This window comes from Triticum dicoccoides, chromosome 6A, assembly GCF_002162155.2.
Source record: "Triticum dicoccoides isolate Atlit2015 ecotype Zavitan chromosome 6A, WEW_v2.0, whole genome shotgun sequence".
Lineage (NCBI taxonomy): Eukaryota > Viridiplantae > Streptophyta > Magnoliopsida > Poales > Poaceae > Triticum > Triticum dicoccoides.
This window is the reverse complement of record NC_041390.1, coordinates 23487031-23504215: the sequence shown is the minus strand read 5'-3', so window position 1 is coordinate 23504215 and position 17185 is coordinate 23487031. Positions and strand designations below refer to the sequence as shown.

At 45.9% G+C, this 17185-nt stretch overlaps 1 pseudogene; it reads right to left on the bottom strand.

Annotated features, from left to right (window-relative positions):
- Window positions 1-290: 290 nt before the first annotated feature.
- The window catches only part of LOC119318747, a 42240-nt pseudogene continuing 25345 nt past the window's right edge, over window positions 291-17185 (bottom strand).

Genomic DNA, 17185 nt, shown 5'->3' with positions numbered 1-17185 from the left:
TCTGATCGGTGGAAGAAGCCGATCGTGATCAATACATGGATAAGCTTTCCCATGAACACACACACTGGTTTACATATAACAGCTGAATGTTTCGAAATTTCAGAAACATATCACTTTTTCACCAATTCATCTTTCGATTATACACAAACACACAACTCAAGCTCACAACTAGCAAGCAGAATAAATTTCACATGTGATTCAATCTAGGAACAATCTAGGAACAATCTAGGAACAATCTAGCAACCAGAATTTGGGCTTCAAGTGCTAGAGTTCACAACCTCCTCTTTTTTCTAGTCATCAAAAGTGAAATTCATGTTTTCAAGACACTTGATGTTAGCTGCAGGACAATTCGGGTGCATGCCAAATTGCCAATGGCATCCCTAAGCACGGACTGCGCATCTCTTGCACTTGATTCCTCGGCGCCATATCCCCCAATGCGCACCGAGACTTCCTTGAGGCCTGACAAGTGCTCGACGCCGCCAAAAGCAGCACCGTGCTGCTCCCATCCGCGCGCGTTGAATGCGACCTCGAGCCTCTGGAGCCTGGGCATTGCCCCTGCCGCAAACGTCAGGTATGATGTCCAACGGCAGGTGACTTCCAAATGCTTGAGAGCAAGGAATCCTGTTCCGCAGATGGTGACCCTCTCTTTAGGAGTTCCAACGATGTACACGTTCAGGTGGATGAGGGAGTGCAACTGTGCAATGATTCCAACATCATCATCCAACACCTCCTTAACCCCTAGTGCAAGGTCATAGAGGTTATGGAGCTCCTGAATCCACTTGGGAACCCTCGATAACATGCAACCCCGTAAATGGAGCCTGCGAAGAAGGCGGGGAGAAGCGGATAGTGAACCCAATGCATCCGAGCATGCGCTGGGGAGATAAGATTCCATACACAGGTATCTGAGGTTGCAAAGTTTTTCTGGGGAGAATCTCAGAATATTCATAAGTTTTGTTGCTTCTGCCTCATCCAACTGCTTCCGGTAGACACGGCATATTTCAAGATCCTTCAGATTGGTCAGATCTCTGAGGTCTCTGATGTTTTCTGCCGAGTTCATGCCCAAGTCGAAGCCTCGCAGTGTCCGTAGGGATTTCATGCTTAGTTGGAAATTCAAGAGTTAAAACTCGGAGATGCTTGAACTCTGATAGAGGAGGTGTGTATGTGGAGATGCCAAATCTTGCTAGCGCTCTTACTTGTGAGAGCCTGGCAGTTCCCAATGTAGCGCCATCTATTACATCATCCAAGTAGAGGGAGAGTCGGCGAACATTGCCTTGCAGTCCAATCAAGGCTTGTAAGTCTTCTACTGCAGTGATAAAATTCTCTTCTCTGCACTTGTGCATAATAAGATCAAGCATCATATCATGCACTTTGCAATACAACACCTCATCATTATGATCTGTATCTACCGGTTGAACAATGCTCCTGTTGACAAGTTCATTGAAATAGCCCTCTGCAACAGCCTCTGGTTCCCGCACGTGTGATATACTTATAAAACCCTGGGCTAACCATTGCCTGACCAAATCATTCTTGTTGATTGTATAACCCTCTGGATATATACCCAAATACAGCATACATGTCTTCAAATAATGAGGAAGATTTGTGTAGCTAAGGTTTTGTTGGATTATGGATGGGCTTAGGCCCATATAAGACACTAATCCCTGGTTAATCTTGAGGTCCATGTATGAGATGGCATGTGGTGGGAAGTTTAGTCCCACCTTGCTAGTTGAGAAGAGTTGAGACCCCTTTATAAGGGCTGCTCTACCACTTGCAATTGAGAGCTTGGGAAGAGGAGTGGTACACGCGCGCTCCTCCTCCGCCGCCGCGCCGCGCCGCGGGAATGAGCCGAGCCGAAGCTTATTTTTGCCGCGCAGGAATGGTTAATTAATTAACGAGTCGCTTATGAAAGCGCCACTGACCGACGATGTTGCCGCCGCCGCGTTGGCCTGGCCAACCGGAGGGTATGATCTGTCCATCCCTCGTTTACTCGTACTTATGCTAGCCATATATGTGCTGCTCATAGATGGTTCGATTCTATATTCTGTACGTGCTAGTATGCTTAGGTATCGCTATGAGATGCATACCTTTTATGCCATGCTTACTGTTTATTCGTGGATAAGTCTAATCGGAAAAATGCTAATATTTCCAACAATCCAAAAACCTTATTTTAGGCACTTTTCGATTCAAGGCTTTGCTGCTACTCTGAAACCGGAAAAGTTTACCGGGACGCATTTTAAGTGTTGGCAGACTAGGACCACCTTGTGGCTCACAGCGATGAACGTGTTCTGGGTTGGTGGTGTGTCCCTCACAGAAACGATTGCTCCTGAACAGGAGAAGGCGTTTAGGGAGGCAACCACAATCTTTCTGGGAGCAGTTCTGAGTGTGATTGGAGGCAAGTTGGTTGACGCCTATATTCATATGGGCGTTGCCAAAAACTTGTGGGATGCGCTCGAAGTCAAATTCGGCGCAACTGATGCTAGCAGTGAGCTGTATGCCATGGAGCAGTTCCATGATTATAGGATGGTTGATAACCGTTCTGTATTGGACCAGGCTCATGAGATACAGTGCATTGCTAAGGAGCTAGAGCTCCTGAAGTGTGAGTTACCGGACAAGTTTGTCGCGGGTTGCATTATTGCAAAACTCCCTCCTAGTTGGAGGAACTTGGCTACTTCTCTCAAGCACTTGAGACGTGAATTCTCTGTTGAGGATGTCATTGGTCATCTCAGTGTTGAGTAGAACTCGAGAGCAAATGACTCGCACGTGAAAGGGGCAGAGAGTTCTTCTAGCGCCAATGTGGTGCAGAAGAACTTCCACAAGTTCAAGGGAAAGAACTCTGTCCAGCAGAATACTACCTTTAAGAAGAAGGGTAAGAAGAAAGACAAAAAGAGAGATGGCTGCTTTACTTGTGGTTCAGATGAACATTGGGCGAACAAGTGCCCAAACAAGTATAAGAATCCAGCACAGGACTCCAAGTCTGTGAATGTCACTTTGAGCAACAATGATGCGGCATCTAGGTATGGTAATCTGTTTACCATACTTTCAGTCTGTCAGTCCACTGATTGGTGGATTGACACTGGGGCCAATATTCATGTGTGTGCTGATGTGTCTTTGTTTTCTTCCTACCAGGTCGCACGAGATTGTTCCGTCCTGATGGGGAATGGCTCGCATGCTTCTGTTCATGGTGTTGGCACGGTAGATCTGAAGTTTACTTCGGGAAAGATCGTGCAACTGAAGAACGTGCAGCATGTCCCCGCCATAAAGAAGAATCTCGTTAGTGGCTCCCTTCTATGTAAAGAAGGGTTTAAGTTAGTATTTGAGTCTAACAAAGTAGTCGTATCTCAGTATGGACTATTTGTTGGAAAAGGATATGATTGTGGTGGTTTGTTCAGCCTTTCCCTGGAGGATTTCTGCAATAAAGTCGTGAACCAAATTCATTCTAATGTGAACGAATCTGAGGTTTGGCATTCACGTCTTTGTCACATAAATTTCGGTTGAATGACGCGGCTAGCTAAAATGGATTTAATCCCGAGTTTCACTTTAGCCAAAGGTTCTAAGTGCCATGCGTGTGTGCAAGCTAAGTAACCTCGTAAGCCCCTCACAAGCCTGCGAAGGAGAGACACCTGGCACCTCTAGAGCTCATACATTCAGATTTCTGTGAGATGAATGGTGTGTTGGCTAAAGGTGGAAAGAAATACTTCATGACTCTGATTGATGATTCCACTAGATTCTGCTATGTGTATTTGTTAAATACTAAGGATGAGGCTCTACACTACTTTAAAGTCTATAAGGCTGAAGTTGAGAACCAACTTGAGAAGAAAATAAAACGAGTCCGGTCTGATCGTGGTGGAGAGTACTTTTCTAATGAGTTTGATTTATTCTATGCGGAACATGGTATTATTCATGAGAGGACGCCTCCCTACTCACCCCAGTCAAACAGGGTTGCCGAACGGAAAAACCGTACTCTAACTGATTTGGTTAACGCCATGTTAGATACATCGGGTTTATCCAAGGCATGGTGGGGGGAGGCTGTATTGACATCTTGTCATGTCCTGAATAAAGTTCCCACAAAGGATAATGAGACTACTCCCTATGAGCAATGGGAAAAGAAAATAACTACACTCTCTTACTTGTGCACTTGGGGCTGTTTGGCGAAAGTCAACGTGTCGATAATCAAAAAGCGCAAGTTGGGACCAAAGACTGTGGACTGTGTTTTTCTTGGCTATGCCAAGCATAGCGTTGGCTATAGATTTCTAATTGTAAAATCTGAGGTACCTGACCAGAAGGTCAGTACAATTATAGAGTCTAGGGATGCTACATTCTTTGAGGATATTTTCCCCATGAGAGATATGCAAAGCAATTCTAGACTGGAATCTGATGAGACTCCTGAACCTGCTATTCCGATGGAATACTATGAACATAAAAGTGATGAGAGTTCCATGGAGGATGACGAGGAAGTTCCTGTTAGGAGCAAGAGACAGAGGACTACAAAGTCCTTTGGTGATGATTTCCTAGTGTACCTCGTGGATGATGATACTCCCAGTACCATTTCAGAAGCTTATGCATCTCCGGATGCTGACTACTGGAAGGATGCGGTCCGTAGTGAGATGGATTCCATCTTGGCTAATGGGACATGGGAGATCACTGATCGTCCCTATGGTTGTCAACCATTAGGATGTAAGTGGGTGTTCAAGAAGAAGTTTAGGCCCGATGGTACTGTTGAGAAGTACAAGGCTAGACTTGTGGCCAAGGGTTATACCCAGAAAGAAGAAGAGGATTTCTTTGACACTTATTCACCTGTGGCTAGACTGACAACCATTCGAGTGTTACTCGCTTTGGTTGCCTCGCATGGTCTTCTCGTTCATCAGATGGACGTTAAGACGGATTTCCTTAACGGAGAGCTAGACGAGGAAATTTACATGCAACAGCCGGATGACTTTGTAGTAAATGGTCAGGAAAGAAAGGTGTGTAAGCTAGTGAAATCTTTTGTATGGCCTGAAACAAGCGCCTAAGCAATGGCATGAGAAGTTCAACACTACTCTGACATCTGCTGGCTTTGTTGTGAACGAAGCTGACAAATGTGTATACTATCGCTATGGTGGGGGCGAAGGAGTTATACTATGTCTATATGTCGATGACATACTGATATTTGGGACCCACCTCAAGGTCATTGAGGAGGTCAAGTCTTTTCTGTCTCACAACTTTGAGATGAAGGACCTGGGTGTGGCTAATGTTAACCTAAACATCAAGCTACTGAGAAATTCTGAGGGTGGAATTACACTTTTGCAATCCCACTATGTTGAGAAGATTTTGAGCCGTTTTGGATATTCGGACTGCAAACCTTCTGCAACACCATATGATCCTAGTGTGTGGATTCGAAAGTTCGAAGGCACGACTGTAGATCAATTGAGATATTCTCAAGTGGTTGGTTCACTGATGTACCTAGTATGTGCTACTCGTCCTGACATCTCATTTGCTGTGTGCAAACTGAGCTGATTTGTTTCCAATCCGGGAGATGTGCATTGGCATGCTGTAGAGCGAGTGATGCGTTATTTGCAAGGTACTGCGAACTATGGAATTCACTATTCTGGCTACCCGATGGTACTTGAGGGGTATAGTGATTCGAATTGGATATCTGATGCTGATGAGATGAAAGCTACAAGTGGACATGTCTTCACACTTGGTGGTGGTGCTGTTTCCTGGAAGTCTTGCAAGCAGACGATCTTAACCAGATCGACTATGGAAGCAGAACTCACAGCATTAGACACATCATGCGTCGAAGCAGAATGGCTTCGAGAGCTTTTGATGGATTTGCCGATGGTTGATAAACCAGTGCCGGCTGTCCTTATGAACTATGACAATCAAACAGTGATTGCCAAGGCTAAGAGTTCAAAGGATAACATGAAATCCACAAAGCACATAAGAAGAAGATTGAAATCTGTCAGAAAATCAAGAAACTCCAGAGTAATAGCGTTGGATTACATCCAGACGGCTAAGAATCTGGCAGACCCTTTTACGAAAGGGCTATCACGGATTGTGATAGAAAATGCATCGAGGGAGATGGGTATGAGACCCACATAAGTTGCCATGGGGGTAACCCAACCTATGTGATCGAAGATCCCGTGAATTAGGACCTGGGAAAACAATTCAGAGGTCAACTGAGGAGAGTATCCTTAATTAACCCACTCCGTTGGAGATGCACAATACTCCCAATTTTGTAAGGCAGGCTAACTTTTGTCTTAATGCGTTCCAAAGCTTGTGTAAGCAAGATGCTTACCTACAGAGCATTCTTTGGAGGAACACACCTATGTGAGCCCGACTACTGGTCACAGTCTATGAGATTGGGTAATCTCTATTAAGCTCATGAGAAGGTATGGAGTATGACTAATAAGCTCCACCCGTGGGGTTTAGCCTTCGGCAGTCATGTATCAGCTGACAATAGGCGAAACTTCTGCACGCCAAACTAACAATTCAAGGCATAGTCCATTGTTTAGTTGTGAAGAAGTCTAATCCTGTTGCTCTAGGTGGAAGTTCAACTTAACAGTCTCCACTGAAAATTCTGGTATATCAAACATTGTTTGGAATAGTTGACAAACTTATGTGCCTCGAGATTTGGTGGGGGATTGTTGGATTATGGATGGGCTTAGGCCCATATAAGACACTAATCCCTGGTTAATTTTGAGGCCCATGTATGAGATGGCAGGTGGTGGGAAGTTTAGTCCCACCTTGCTATTTGAGGAGAGTTGAGACCCCTTTATAAAGGCTGCTCTACCACTTGCCATTGGGAGCTTGGAAGAGGAGTGGTACACGCGCGCTCCTCCTTCTCCGCCACCCGCCTCGCCTTGCCTCATCACGACGCGCGCGCGCGCCGCGGGTTGCGGGAATGAGCCGAGCTGAAGCTTATTTTTGCCGCGCAGGAATGGTTAATTAATTAACGAGTCGCTTACGGAAGGGCCACTGTCCGAGACGTTGGACCGTGGGCTGTTCGCGGACTCGGTCGTGGGCCTAGCCCAGGCCCATCTACTTGACGGCCTATATAAGAAGGCTCTGGCCAGTGAAGTGAACCCTAACTCAGTTCACTCACTCCCTCTCGTACAACCCTAACCGTCAGCTACTGTTCCTCTCTCTGTGCTACTTCCGGCGATCCCATCCCGGTGACCGCATGCACGGTTGGTCGGGAGAGCAGGTGCCTCCGGAACCCTGTCGTTCGAGATCCTGCCCGGAAGAACGATAATAAGGTTTTTGGGGAGCGTCTCGACGCGACTGCTCCTGATCCGTCCCCAACTTCGTCCGCCTCTGCTTCCACTACTTCCCCTGCATCGACACCATGGCCGACGACGCCGCCTTCAAGAAGAAGGCCACGGACGACGCCGAGGCTGCTACTGCCGCCGCGTTGGCCTGGCCAACCGGAGGGTATGATCTGTTCATCCCTCGTTTACTCGTACTTATGCTAGCCGTATATGTGCAGCTCATAGATGGTTCGATTCTATGTTCTGTACGTGCTAGTATGCTTAGGTATCGCTATGAGATGCATACCTTTTATGTCATGCTTACTGTTTACTCGTGGATAAGTCTAATCGGAAAAGTGCTAATATTTCCAACAGGTTTAGTATTTTTCTCGTTCCTTCCAAGGTGGGATGCACTTCAAAGTTGGAGCTCAAAGAATTCAATATGTCCTCCCATTGCCCCTTCAGCATCTTTGGTTGACTAGCTAATAGGCTGGATATACTGATAATTGCGAGTGGCAGGCCACCACATCTTTTTAGAATTTCAGCCCAAACGTCTTCCAAATACGTAGGACAACCATCCTCTGAACAAAAAACTCTTCTGAGAAATAACTTTCTTGACTCTTCATTGCTAAGTAATTTCATCTTATAAAGATAATCATAGCTATTGGAGCAGCACGCTGTAGCCACGGTCTCGATTCGTGTAGTTGTTATTACTCTGCTGCCATTGCTGTTTTCTGGCAGAGCACATCTAACAATACTCCACGTGGTTGCATCCCATATGTCGTCGATTACAATAAAGTACCTGCCAAGAAGGTTAAATTATATGGAGCATAATAAGCATCCTCACCTTCTTCAAATGAACTTTAAAAGGCTAAAACACACCCAAGAAAACCTCTACCTTTAAGTTTTCCAAAAGTGCATATACATGATAGTTGAGCCTTGGTGGTGCCAAAATGGCCCATTTGGTTTTAGAATTGCATAAATGATAGCTCGTGTTGCCTTGTTTTTCTGTGAATCAACGAGTAAATGCTTTAAAACTGAACCTTATGCAGGCATTGCCTCTTTTAAAAAAATAATTATGCAGGCATTTGTAAGAATTGAGATGTTCATTTGAGGAATTTTACTTTTAGAATATATGAAAATTAATTGTAACATTTCTGACTTGCAAACTAGTGTTAATCTAGTGTCATGTTTTTCAGTGACAACAAAAGAAATCAAATATGGAACAAATTACTTGATTATAGAGGTTTCGTGGAACTTGATGGCGTAACTAATTTCACTAATAAAGTGCCCATCCAGAGGATCTAAGATGTAAGTTTCTTACCCACATCCGCAGGAATTTCTACAAACAGCATACAAGCAAGCTGAAAGAATATATTCCCACAAAACTAAACCGAGCACTATAGACTACAGAAGGGAGTACCTCTTGTCTGCAAGAAATCTTCAAAGTGTCCTGATCAGCTGATCCGCATCCCATGATTCCATATTAGTTTGATCCAGGACCACATAGCCAGCTTGAGAGAGTATGTTTCTAAGAATCTTCCTTATATTAGGTTTTTGGGACACAGAAACAAAAGCCTGGCACTGAAACTGCCCCTCTAGTTTGCAATAAATCTCATTTGCAAGTGTGGTCTTACCAAGGCCTCACTACCGGACTCGCGGGCTATGCCTACGGCCACGGGCCGTCGGCATAGGCCCCTAGGCCGTCGGCATAGATCTATGCCTATGGCTGCCGTCGGCATATCCCCGTCGGCGTAGATGTCGTTAGCGTAGTCTTGTCCGACCGTCGGCATAGTATAGCCGTCGGCATAGGGTCCTATGCCGACGGCCTGACGTCAGCCGTCGGCATAGTATAGCCGTCGGCAGTGTTTTTTGTTTGACGGCAACGGACGGCGCCGTCAAAAGCGCTGAGGAATCACGCAATGCCACGTCGCAGGGCTATGCCTACAGCAAAGCCGTAGGCATAGATGAATCTATGCCGACGGCTTTGCCGTCGGCATATCTCTGCCACGTGGCAGCTCCTGGGTTCTCCTGGCAGCAGGGCTATGCCTACGGCAAAGCCGTCGGCATAGATTTTCATATATGCCTACGGCTTTGCTGTAGGCATAGATGTGCCACGTGGCAAGCCCTGGTAACTCCTGGGCGTATATATGCCGACGGCTTTGCCGTACGCATAGTTTTTTTTATTTTCCCTGTTTTCTCTTTTCCAATTCATTTGACAGCATTTCAAAACAGAACAATATGAAATTATGCAGAAATATGACAATTCATCATGTAAACATACTCAAGTTCATCTAAACATACTCAAGTTCACCATCATCATCTAAACATACTCAAGTTCATCACATCATCTAAAGATCATCACCGACGGAAGTTCATGAACATAAAAGTAGTGCAAGACATGAAACATGATAAAAGTAGGAATATGAAAGGCATGGAACGATGGCCACATGCACGGAATCATCAAGCAAGAGCACCTCCGCCATAACCACCACCACCTCCGCCATAACCACCATCACCACCTCCGCCAAAACCGCCATCACGACCATCACCACTCTGCCAGATCGGAGTGACTGGGGTCGACGGAGCAGGAGTCGAGCCACCGGTCCCCTACATGTTTCAGAAAAGATTCTAACGGTAAATATGATATGATAGTGTTTCATGAACGAGAACTAGTTTGCTAGTAGTTAGGCAAATGTACTAACCGGACCATCACTGCCTAGTGCCACCCATTCATCGAACGTGGGCACGTGTGGGGGTTCTCCCGCAGGTGGTGGTGGGGGTCCCATTTGTGGTGGATCCGTGCGGTTAGTCCAAGACGCCAACATAGCCTGAATGTTAGTTAAACAAGCAAACTAGAAGATGAGAAGGAATGAAAGTGCAAAAATTTAGCTTGGTTTTAAGAGGGAAAAACTAACCGTCATCATCTGACGGTTGTAATCATCATTTGCCTTCACTCGTTTCAAGTACTCCCGCACCTCGAGATTCCTATGCTCGACAAACTCCTTATATGCCTACATAATTTAGGTTGTTTCTAAGTGAGCAATGCTGAAAATAAACTGAGAATGCAAGATAGAAAAAGATAAAGAGGAAGTACTTACAGCATGCTGGCGTAACTGTCTCGGGTTGGTAGCCCGAAGTTGTGTGTACGAGATCGAAGGAGTGATCAAGCCATCGAAACACGGATACCGGCCATTCTTCTTCCCCTGGATGGCCACCACCGCCGTGTCGTCGATTTGAGACTGGGCGACCTCAGCAACAGGAACATCCGGATGCAACTCCTGATAGTGATGAATGTAAGACCCCAGGTGCTCCTCGGTCTTGCCGTAGTACTGGCTCTCGCCCTCCTTGCGATGACTCCGCTCGCGGGCCAGCTTCCACGACTCCATGTCTGAGAGCGGCCTCTTCAACTTGTCCTCCTACAACGTCAAATAGAAGTCGGCCATACATAAGAACATGACGTAAAGAAGAACAAAAATGCATCATGCACATAGATATACCTTCATGGCCTTGAAGCCCTAGTGGTTCCTGTTTCCTTGGCCGTGTGTCCCGTCGTCTCCACGGTTAGCCCGGGCCTTGATGCTCTTGGCAGCAAACTCTGCATCGGCGCCGAGCCACCTATCCACCAAACTCGCCCATCCGTCATGCCTTCCATAGCACCAACGAGGAACAACCTATGCAAATTTTGGAAGCATGACATGTGAGCACGAAACATATAGTTGACTGCTTGAAACAATGAAAAGTTAGTAATAGTTACCATCATGAACTGCTCCTTGCTCAAGGTAAGTCGTAGCTTCTGCGCTTGAGTTTTGGTCATCTTTTGGTGCAGGTAGTAGTGGTAGTACTACGAGACGGCAACCCAGCGCACCTCGTACTGCAACTGACGAGCTTTCTTCTTCGCAGCCGCAAGCAAGACCACGTCGGCTCTGGCCTTGTGCTCGTCAAGAACTCTATAGAGTTGCTGCAATCATGCATAAACCAGAAGCAAACAAGGCATGAGTTGAGTGATTCAATGATAAACTATGAACGAAACTGAAGACAAGTGATTCAGAAGAGAACTTACCCAAAATTTGGTGATCACGGCCTTAGCGGTCGTCCCGTACTCCGCGTTGCTGCAAGCCTCATAGTGGGCCCAGCTCGTGGCCAAAACCCGCTGCTGCGGGTCCCTGTCTGGCCGCGGGCAGAATAGGCCAGGCCAAAACTCCTTCAACAGGACAGTGATAAGGCCGTTCGGTTTACGGCCCTTTCCGCGAAGGATCCAGTTTCTGCAAAAGAATCAAATGATTTCCATGCATGTGTACAATAAGAAAATGTTGTCATGTGTTGAAAATATGATTGAGAGGCACTTACTCTGTCCCCACAGGTTTAATGAGCCACTTGTGCTCCTCGATAGAAGGTGGTGTAGGTAGTCCGACATTACCACGCAGCCACCCCTGCGAAGAACCCGGTGGCAAGTCACCCCACAACGCGGGATCAACCTCCCCTCCACCCTCCTCGCCCTCCTCCTCACCCTCCTCCTCGGCCTCCTCCTCCTCACCCTCCTCCTCGGCCTCCTCCTCCTCGCCATCAGGAACATACTCCTCCTCCTCAGACTCAGAAGGTGCCTCTGTATAGGAGGGCATCGAAGAAGACCCTCCTATTTCAGACACGGCCCAGAGTTTTTTGCCCCGGTTTCCTCTCCCCCACCTCCTCCTCCTCTAGGGGCTCTCCCCCACCGCCTCCTCTAGGGTCTCCTCCCCCAACCCCTCCACCTCCCTGTGAGGTGTCATCCTCGCGTAGTCGGGAGGGGACCTTGTGGGCTCGTCCACTCCGAGTAAGTCCTTTAAATTTACTGAGGAAACTAGCGCCGCTGGACTTGCGCATGATTAGCAAACCTGCATTGAGAAGAGAATAAACAATTAGTAAGGATATCAATTAAACAAGCATACAGGAAAAACATTAATACCAGAAGAGCACATTAAGCATACTATTGTAATGATCATTAAAAGAACTTACATTTTCTAGAACCCATATGAATCATCACTATTATAATCTATTTGTGGACCGGTCTCATCATCACTATCACACATATCTTCTTCGTTGTCTGACGGAGGTGGAGGCTCTTCCTCATCGTCAGCGTCTTCATTTAACTTTTCAAGCATAATTATGTCTCTTTGATTCACAACTGCCTCACCATCAATCCGTGCGTCGTCGTCATTTGGGTCTAGGTCAACATAACCCAAGTCATCATCTTCGTTGTTTCGGACCACGTCATCATGTTCCTCTTGATAGAACACTCCCTCGTATGTCATGGGGTTTATGTTGTAGTAATCATCATCGTTCGGGTCCGGTAGCTTACCATGCGGCGACACCTTGAACACAACTTCCCAACCCTTTAGGTACTCTTTCTGGCATGGGTAAGGCAGATAATATACTTGTGTGGCCTGGGTAGCGGCGATAAAGAGATCAGCTCTGGCATAGACGGTTGATGGTTTAACTTCAACTAAACCAACAGAAGGCGTATGTCTCAGACCCTTTTTGGGGTCGAACCATCGGCATTTGAACACAGTGAGACTTAGGTGTTCGCGGCCACGTTTGAATGTAAGCTCGTATATTTTTCCCACCCTTCCGTAGTAATCTACTTTATTATCTCCTTCAGTGAAGACTCCGGTATTTATGGTTTTGGGATCAGGCCGACTATTCTGGTGCTCCTCTGTATGGAAGCGATACCCATTCACATCATACTTTTCGCATGTCATGACAACAGGATCAAAACCCATGGAAACCCATCTCAATTCTTCATCCATTGATTCGGTCGGATCATTTCCCTACAAGTTTAATTGAAATTATAGGGTGCATGAGTTTAATTGAAATTATAGGGTGCATGAGTTTAATTGAAAGTGTGAAAAATTACTTTCTCGGTGAACCACGCAACGATTTCCTTCCATCAGCACCCTTCCGGAGAAGAGCAAGTGCCTCCGCTTCAAAAGGAGGCAACATTCCCGTCCATTCTTCTTCAAAAAATCGACTACAATAAGAAAAGCAGTATAAGAACTAGGCAAAGTGAACATAACGAATTGACTAAAAGAATGGTGCAAAGGTATTACCTCATCCACTCATCCTCAACTTCCTTGATGTTGTGCAAGATATAGAACATGACATCCTCCCACTCATCTCGTGGCATGAGATAAGATTTCGAGCATCCAGCCCTACTACCTTGCCCGATGAATAGAGGCAACTTGGGTTTATACTTGGGTTCTTCTGTATTGTATCGAGACACCTTATTATGCAACGTGGGAACATGGTCCGGATAGTAGGCTGTCCTGAGGTCTGCCATCTCCTCTAGGATAACTGCCTCAGCTATGGAAGCTTCAATCTTAGCTTTGTTTCCACATTTCTGTCTCAGATGCTTGTTCTGTCTCTCAGGGCCGTACTGCCAACGATTCTGCACAGGGCCCCCCAACAATACCTCGTCCGGGAGGTGCAAAAGGAGATGTGTCGTCGGAGTAAAGAAGCCTGGCGGGAAGATCTTCTCTAGCTTGCATATCAACTCCGGCGCCTTCTTATGCATTTCTTTTATCTTCTCAGGACATACTTCTTTAGCACAAAGCGTGCGGAAGAAATGGCTTAACTCCGCAAGCACATGCCAGACACGCTCGGGAACATAGCCCCGAACCATCACCGGCATAATCCGCTCAATCCATACATGATAGTCATGACTCTTGAGCCCGGTCACTCTGCCCGTTGAAAGATTGACCCCCTTACTTATATTCGATGCATAACCATCAGTGAACTTCACGACGTGTTTCAGCCACTTGAATGTCTCCATCTTATGATCCTTTTTAAGTACGAAGTCAGCATCTGGCTTGAACCAAGATTTTCGACTGCCTGTGGGAGGCTGCATGTGTAGACATGGTCTATCACAAATATTTTGTTGATCAACTCTAGCATTAACATTATCCTTTGTCTTATCAGGAATGTTGAGGATCGTGTGAAAAAGGGACTCCGCGACATTCTTTTCGGTGTGCATCACGTCTATGTTGTATGGAAATTTGAGGTCCTTAAAATAGGGAAGCTGCGTGAAGGGGGTAATGTGAGTCCAGTTGTGCGTCTCACCATATCCTTCAAAAAATTTCCCTTTACTTTTTCCTTTGCCCTCGCCCTCGTCTTTGCCTGTGGCTTTGCCTTTGCCTTTGCCTTTGCCTTTGCCTTTCCCCTCACCGGCAGGCTTAAGAGCTTTCAGCTGAGCAAGCACATCCGCACCAGAAAACGTTGGAATCTCGTTTACCTCATGGACAACTTTGCCTTTTGTGAAGTTCTTCTTGTCTTCCCTATCAGGATGGTCTGGAGGGAGGAACTGCCGATGCAGGTCAAATGCAACATACTTGCCACCCTTCTTCAGCCAAATGAAAATCAAGGCCTGCATGCACACTGGGAAAGGCATCTTTCCACTTGTACACCATCCACAGAACAAGGCATAACCGGGAAAGTCATGCATGCAATATTGTAGCCAAACTTTCATCAAGAAATTTTTCTACAGATGTCGGTCGTATGTCAACCTCGGGAAGTACCAAGAATGGTGCAAATCATCCACCAACGGCTGCATAAACACACTCAAATTCTTCCCCGGATATTCAGGCCCCGGAATTATAAGCGACAGGAACATGGTCTTGCGTTGCATTATGGCGCCGGGAGGGAGATTCAGCGGAATAACAAATACGGGCCAACAGCTGTATGGATTAGACGACATACCATATGGATTGAACCCATCACCTGTTATAGCAATTCTGACATTCCCAGCCTCGGTTGCTTCCTCCGGGTACTCTATATCGAATGACTTCCATGCTTCACCTCGTGATGGATGTACAATTTTTTTGGATTGTACCTTTTCCCTTCCTTGTGCCACTTCATCATTTTGGCAGACTCCTCGGTGATGAAAAGGCGCTGCAGTCTTTTTATAAAATCAAGATACCGAAGAACCTTCACAGGGATTTTAGCTGCTGCTTCTGACCATGCTTATCGACCACCTCAATATACCGAGAGGAACCGCACTTCCTACAGTACTTGTCATCCGCATACTCATGCCTAAACAAAAGGCAATTCTTTGGACAAACATGTATTTTCTCATAGTCCATCGAGAGCGCCTTCATGATTTTCTTCGTACCGTACATGTTTTTCGGCAGCTCATGGCCCTCAGGCAGGCTGTTAGCCCATACTCCCAGAAATGCTTCGAAGCAACCTCAGCTACAGCCGTACTCAGCCTTGACTGCCATCAGTTGTGAGATGGCATCCAGCACAGACAGCTTGGCACCCTCATAAAGAGGTTTCTTTGACGAGGCCAAGATTTCCAGGAAGGCCTTTGCGGTTTCCTCCGGCTCCTCCGGTTCATTCGCTGAATGTGATGGAGGTGTCGGCTGTGCAGCAAAGACATCATCTAGCATGTCTCTAACCCCATCGTCCTCATAACCAGCGACGCGTTGTCGTATCACATCCTCTCTACCATGGTCCCGCTGGGCAAAGTTTATCGGCATATTAAAGTTGGGCATAAATCCATGCGTGCGAAGGTGCTTAGTCATCTCACTCTTATCTCTGCGGATACGCCTCTTACATCTGGCACACGGGCATTCTGGCACCATCCTCATTGGACTACGGAATATCTCTTTCAAAAACACATTAGTTTTCTCGACCCACTCTGTTGTTACTTGATTCCGACGGAAAAACCCACTATACATTCACTGATTATCTGCCATCTCTGCTTTATTGGAAGCCACACAACAAAATTAAGGATTCATTTAAATTACTCACATCAATATTTTATTTTTTACAAGGTTGACGAGAAATGATATTTAATCCACCTACATCTCTAATAGGTAAAGATGGGTCCTAATCCCACCCGAGAATGTGTAGATTGAGTATGTTGTCCATGCTCTACCCCATTCCGAGACAAAATTTCGGCAGCACCTCCCCGCTGTTCTCCAAATACACGTCTCAGCAAAATGCCGAGAGAATGTGCATCCGGAGAACAACAGGGAGGCGCCGCCGAAATCCTGTCTCGGAACGGGGTAGAGCATGAACAACGTACCCAATCTACACATCCTCGGGCTGTCCGTGGAAAGCGCTGGACAATTCGAAAGAGCTGTGGTGATAAATATGCAATTGAATGCATATTTATCGATGCAACCCTTTCGGACGGGAGACCTAGGTTACGCGACTTGATGTGAAAATTTAATCTAGTGACATGGAAAAAAAATGGACGAGGTCATGGAATTGTTGCTCACCCTCCGATGTAGCTGATCAAAGGAGACGGATGATCGTGGACCAACACCTCCAACGTCGACAATCACTCCACGAAGATGGAACACCACAAATCCTGTTAATTACACCGAGTGAAAAAAAATTTGGTCATCACCTCACATTAAGCATTGATACTTTTAACTATGAAAAAAAATCATGTTTCGTCAAGTGTCAAATTTTGTCCTTCAATTTTTTTAGCAAGATCATCATGATTAAATAACCACTCATCATATCATAATTTTGCAGCACATCTCACATAGCTACTTAACATTAAGCACTGACACTTAAAACTATGAAAAAAAATCTTATTTTGTCAAGTGTCAAATTTTGTCCGGTTCAATTTTTTTGACAAGATCATCATGATAAAAATAATCACTCATCTTATACCAATTTTAGAGCACTTCTCAAATTACAAGATCATCCTGATAAAAATAATGCAAACTAACAATCTAACATCCTAACATCCAACATTCAACTATATATCAACCTAACAACCTAACATCTAACATCTAACCTAACAATCTAACATCCAACATCCATCCATGCATTCATTCATCCATCCAACAGTAGAAAAAATGCAAAAAAATGAAAAAAAAAACGTAGCTCACCGAGAGGGGCGTGGCAGGGGGCGAGGCGGTGGAGGGGATGGTGAGGCAGGGGCGGTCGGGGACGGGAGGGACGGGGTCGGA